Here is a 6,000-nt window from a genome sequence, read left to right as displayed (position 1 = left end):
CTCTCTGCTGTTTTGCTGTTGTAATTTTAGAGTTTTTTTTAAATACTGGTAGCCAGATTTTGTTCATTTTCATGGTCTCCTCCTTTCTGTTGAAATTGTCCACATGCTTGTGGATTTCAATGACTTCTCTGTGTAGTCTGACATGGTGGTTGTGAGAGTGGTCCAGCATTTCTGTGTTCTCAAATAATATGCTGTGTCCAGGTTGGTTCAACAGGTGCTCTGCTATGGCTGATTTCTCTGGTTGGAGTAGTCTGCAGTGCCTTTCATGTTCCTTGATTCGTGTTTGGGTGCTGCGTTTGGTGGTCCCTATGTAGACAGGAGTATTGCATTCAAATCACCCCTGATAGATGGCCATCCAGGCTCTGTTTAAAAGCTTCCAAAGAAGGAACCTCCACCACACTCCGGGGCAGAGAGTTCCACTGCTGAACAGCTCTCACAGTCAGAAAGTTCTTCCTAATGTTCAGATGGAAGTTTGAAGCCATTGTTCCACGCCCTAGTCGCCAGGGAAGCAGAAAACAAACTTGCTCCCTCCTCCCTGTGACTTCCTCTCACATACTTATACATGGCTATCATATCTCCTCTCAGCCTTCTCTTCTTCAAGCTAAACACGCCCAGCTCCTTTAGCCGCTCCTCATAGGGCTTGTTCTCCAGACCCTTGATCATTTTAGTCACCCTCCTCTGGACTCATTCCTTCCTCATATTCAGATGGAATTTCCTTCCTTGTAGTTTGAAGCCATTGTTCAGTGTCCTCGTCTCCAGGGAAGCAGAAAACAAGCTTACTCCCTCCTCCCTGGGCTTGTTCTCCAGACCCTTGATCTGTTCTCTCCTCCCTATGACTTCTTCTCACATATTTATACATGGCTATCATATCTCCTCTCAGCCTTCTCTTCTTCAGGCTAAACATTCCCAGCTCCTTTAGCCGCTCCTCATAGGGCTTGTTCTCCAGACCCCTGATCATTTTAGGGTTATCTGAGTCCATAGTGTCGTATATTTCAGCTCAAAGCAGAAAATGTGGGGTTTTATTCAGCTGTGTGGAAGGGGCCTCACACATCCCAATATACAGCCTACCAGAAGTCTGACCCACAACAGCACTGCTTCATCCCTTCCGCAGTTTCTTCTTCAACGAGGAAGTCGGCGTTGATTGGCCGAGGGAAAACCAATGAGATATCAGCTTGGCTTGAAAAAAACAACAAAAAAGAACTACTACGGGATTGGTTGCAGTTTGGTGGCTCTGTCCAATCGGAGGCGGCTCTGGGAGGCGGCGGCCAATCAGGACCGCGGAGGGCAGGGCGCGCGCCCAATCTGAGAGGGCGGGGGAGAGGAAGGCGTTCCTCGGGCGGCCAGTCGCTCGGACACGGCAGAGGAGCAGGAGTGGAGCAGGGCGGGGCGGGGGGAGTCGCCGGCCGCTCGGTTCTTCTCCTTCTTCTTCTTCCCGGAGAGACGCGTCAGCGCAGCGCCCGCCGAGGTCAAGAGCGAAGGTGAGAACTAGGGACCTGGTTTCCCTCAGAGCTGGGTTCATTTCGATCTGAGGGGAAGGGAAACCCATTGAGTCATTAGTTCCGTCCCGCCTTTTTTAGCCCCAAGAAGTAGCCTTCCCTCTATTGCTCTCTCTCTGTGTGTTTGTGTCTCCTTCAGCTGTTGGGCCGCTCTGAGGTAAACGCAAGGAGAGAGTCCTGGCCTCAAGGTCGGCCCTCCGACGCAGAGGGAGGGAGGAGGGAAGCCAGGCTACCTTGCCCTCTTTCCACCGCTTCAGGAAACAGGTCTCCGAGTGCCTTGGTCCTCTGAGGGCCCTGAATGAAACCCCACATTGTCTGCTTTGCACTGGAATATATGACAGTGTGGACTCAGCTATTTCATAGAGTTGGAAGAGACCTTAACTCAAGAGAGATATTGACAAGCTGGAATGTGTCCAGAGGAGGGCGACTAAAATGATCAAGGGTCTGGAGAACAAGCCCTATGAGGAGCAGCTTAAGGAGCTGGGCATGTTTAGCCTGAAGAAGAGAAAGCTGAGAGGAGATATGATGTAAGTCCCAAAGGCCCTTTCCGACATGCCCAGGGTAGCACTGGTCGCCACTTTTGGGGCTGGGAAGGAATTTTCCTCCAGGGCCAATTGGCCAAAACCCTGGAGGTTTTTCGCCTTCCTCTGGACATCCGGCAGAGGCCACCGGTTAGGAAGATTACCCAGATACTAATTTACTAAGCTAAACTTTGCAAAGGATGATATCTTCGTAAAGGAAAATTAAGAAAGACCATATCTATGGAAGTTTGAAAATGGGGAATCTGTGACCAGAGGAAGACGTAATACAAGGTCTTCAAAGGGCCAAAGAAGAAGAAAAGTTTTACCATTTGGAAACGGAATATGGCACGCTGTTGGATACTGCTGAGTGCAGACAACGAAATTTTGTTGTTGTTGTTCATTCGTTCAGTCGTCTCCGACTCTTCGTGACCTCATGGACCAGCCCACGCCAGAGCTCCCTGTCGGCCGTCACCACCCCCAGCTCCTTCAAGGTCAGTCCAGTCACTTCAAGGATGCCATCCATCCATCTTGCCCTTGGTCGGCCCCTCTTCCTTTTGCCTTCCACTTTCCCCAGCATCATTGTCTTCTCTAGGCTTTGCTGTCTCCTCATGATGTGGCCAAAGTACTTCAACTTTGTCTCTAGTATCCTTCCTTCCAGTGAGTAGCCGGGCTTTATTTCCTGGAGGATGGACTGGTTGGATCTTCTCGCAGTCCAAGGCACTCTCAGAACTTTCCTCCAGCACCACAGCTCAAAAGCATCTATCTTCCTTCGCTCAGCCTTCCCTAAGGTCCAGCTCTCACATCCGTAGGTTACTACAGGGAATACCATGGCTTTGACTAGGCGGATCTTTGTTGCCAGTCTGATGTCTCTACTCTTTATTATTTTATCGAGACTGGACATTGCTCTCCACCCAAGAAGTAAGCATCTTCTGATTTCCTGGCCACAGTCTGCATCTGCAGTATGAGATATGATAGCCATGTATAAATATGTGAGAGGAAGCCACAGGGAGGAGGGGACAGGCATGTAGCGGGGGGGGGGGGGGGGGCTTGAGGGGCTTCACCCCCCCCCCCCAATTCTCTTGGTGGTTCGCAAAAAGGCCTTACTGGTACATTATTTAAACCATTATGTTTATTCATATCATAATCTGATCACCATACTCAATATATCCCATATGCATGGGAGTATTGGGGTAATGATACAAAAGGTTTGCTAGGCTAGACCCTCTTTACCTCAGACTCAGCCCCCCTCCTGAAACAAACTAACCTCCCCCCCCCCCCCCAAATCGAAATCCTGGCTACGGGCCTGGGGAGCAAGCTTGTTTTCTGCTTCCCTGGAGACTAGGACACGAAACAATGGCTTCAAACGACAAGAGAGGAGATTCCATCTGAACATGAGGAAGAACTTCCTGACTGTGAGAGCCGTTCAGCAGTGGAACTCTCTGCCCCAGAGTGTGGCGGAGGCTCCTTCTTTGGAAGCTTTTAAACAGAGCCCCTGGTGGCGCAGTGGGTTAAAGCGCTGAGCTGCTGAGCTTGTTGACCGAAAGGTCTCAGGTTTGATTCAGGGGAGCGGTGTGAGCTTCTGCTGTCAAGCCCTAGCTTCTGCCAACCTAGCAGTTCGGAAACATGCAAAATGTGAATAGATCAATTGTAAATGGAATAATATAGATAACATTGAAAAGGTTACAATAACTAAGATGATGTGGGAACCAGTTAGGAATTATTTAGAGAATGTGTTAAGATGTGGAGTAGAAAAATTAAGACTAAGACTGATATTTCAAATGTAACTTCTGTAGTTTGATGTATAAATTGCATGTACAAGGAGGGAGGGTGGGAGTGGGAAAAAACCAATAAAACAATAAAAAAATAGGTACCGCTCCGGCAGGAAGGTAAAAGCGCTCGATGCAGTCATGCCGGACACTTGACCTTGGAGGTGTCTATGGACAACGCCGACTCTTTGGCCTAGAAATGGAGATGAGCACCACACCCCACAGTCAGACAACCTTTACCAACCTTTACCTTATCATGTCTCCTCTCAGCCTTCTTTTCTTCAGGCCAAACATGCCCAACTCTTTAAGCCGCTCCTCATAGGGCTTGTTCTCCAGACCCTTGATTATTTTAGTCACCCTCCTCTGGACACTATGCTCCTATTGATGCAGGCCAAAATCTCATTGGCTTTTTTTGCTGCCGCATCATATTGTTTGCTCATGTTTAACTTGTTGTCCACGAGGACTCCAAGACCTTTTTCACATGTATTGCCCTCGAGCCATGCGCCCCCCATTCTTTGCATTTCATTTTTTCTGCCTAAGTTCAAAGCAGATATTGTAGGATATTCTCCCTTAATATTCTGGGCTGTATGGCTGTGTGGAAGGGCCCAGAGAGAGAGAGAGAAAGATAGAGAGATATCGTCTGGTTATTATTATTTTATTTGTACCCTGCGTTTCTTCCTCATCTGGGATTCAAAGTAGCTAACAACAAAGTATAAAATATACAGGTACATTGGGACAAAAAGAAAATAGACATAGTCAAGGACCATCATTAAAATATAATATAAGTCAATCAAACCACAATAAAACACATTCCAGATTAAAATACAATCAACTCTTCAGTTACAGTTAAAAACTAAATAGGAAATCAGAAGACGTTTACTTCTTGGGAGGAGAGCAATGACCAATCTCGATAAAATAGTGATGAGTAGAGACATCACACTGGCAACAAAGATCCGCATAGTTAAAGCAATAATATTCCCCATAGTAACCTACATATGTGAGAGCTGGACTATAGGGAAGGCTGAGCAAAGGATGACAGATGCTTTTGAACTGTGGTGTTGGAGGAAAGTTCTGAGAGTGCCTTGGACCGCCAGAAGATGCAACCAGTCCATACTTCAGGAAATAAAGCCTGACTGCTCATTTGAGGGAAGGATAGTAGACGCAAAGATGAAATACTTTGGCCACATCATGAGAAGACAGGAAAGCTTAGAGAAGACAATGATGCTGAGGGAAATGGAAGGAAAAAGGAAGAGGGGCCAACCAAGGGCAAGGTGGATGGATGGTATTCTTGAAGTGACTGGCTTGACCTTGAAGGAGCTGGGGGTGGCTATGGCCAACAGGGAGCTCTGGCATGGGATGGTCCATGAAGTCACAAAGAGTTGGAAGTGACTGAAGGAATAAACAACAACAAATAGATATAAACCGAAGCCATTATCTGTCCTTTTGCCACTTCTCTGAAGGCATTGCACAGAAAGGTTTAGCCCAAGTGTTACTATGGTGCCTATCACTCTTGTATTAATCTTCACCCAAAGGCCTGATTCCAGAGAAAGATTTTTATCTGACCCAGGGACCCAGAGAAGGACTTCTCCTGTTGATCTCAGGGTTTGTGCAGGTACTGAGAGAGAAATACAGTCTTTTAAGTAGACTGGCCCGAGTCATCTAGGGCTTTGTAGGTTAAAACCAGCACTTAGAGTTGCGTTCGGAAGCTGACTGGTACTCAGTGCATTCGTTTTAGAAGTGGGGTAGTTCTTTCCCTGTAACCAGCCCCTGTTAGCAATCTGGCTGCTGACCTTTGAACCAGTTGGAGCTTCCGAATGCTCTTCTGAGGCAGCCCCACTGAGAGCGCGTTGCAGTGATCTAACCGGGATCTAACCAAGGCATGTACCACCATAGCCAGATCAAGTTTTTGAAGCTGCGGGCACAGCTGGCACACAAGCTTTAACTGTGAAAAGGCCCTTTTGGCCATTGTTGACCCCTGGGCCTCCAGGGTCAACACCCAGACCAGGAGGACTTCCAAGCTGTGGACCTGCATCTTCAGGGGGAATGTAACCCTGTCTAATACAGGTTGTAGCCCTATACCCTGATCTGCCTTCCGACTGACCAGGAGTACAGGATTACATTTCAATTTGTTCATCTTCATCCAGGCCATCGCAGCTCACAGGCACCGGTTCAGGGTCAGGATGGCTTTCTTGGGTTATGCTGGAAAGGAGTGATAGA

General features: G+C 47.8%; 1 protein-coding gene across 2 annotated transcripts in view; it reads left to right on the top strand.

Moving 5' to 3' along the window:
* The first annotated feature begins 1,323 nt into the window (after window positions 1-1,323).
* PACSIN2 (protein kinase C and casein kinase substrate in neurons 2) overlaps window positions 1,324-6,000 on the top strand; it is a 75,082-nt gene continuing 70,405 nt past the window's right edge. For both annotated transcript variants that reach the window (XM_060778183.2, XM_060778181.2), the window contains exon 1: window positions 1,324-1,478. The gene's annotated coding sequence lies outside the window, so the exon portion shown is untranslated. The remainder of the gene's footprint in view (window positions 1,479-6,000) is intronic.

Source organism: Anolis sagrei, chromosome 5, assembly GCF_037176765.1.
Source record: "Anolis sagrei isolate rAnoSag1 chromosome 5, rAnoSag1.mat, whole genome shotgun sequence".
Taxonomy (NCBI): Eukaryota; Metazoa; Chordata; class Lepidosauria; order Squamata; family Dactyloidae; genus Anolis; species Anolis sagrei.
This window is presented reverse-complemented; position numbering and strand designations above follow the sequence as displayed.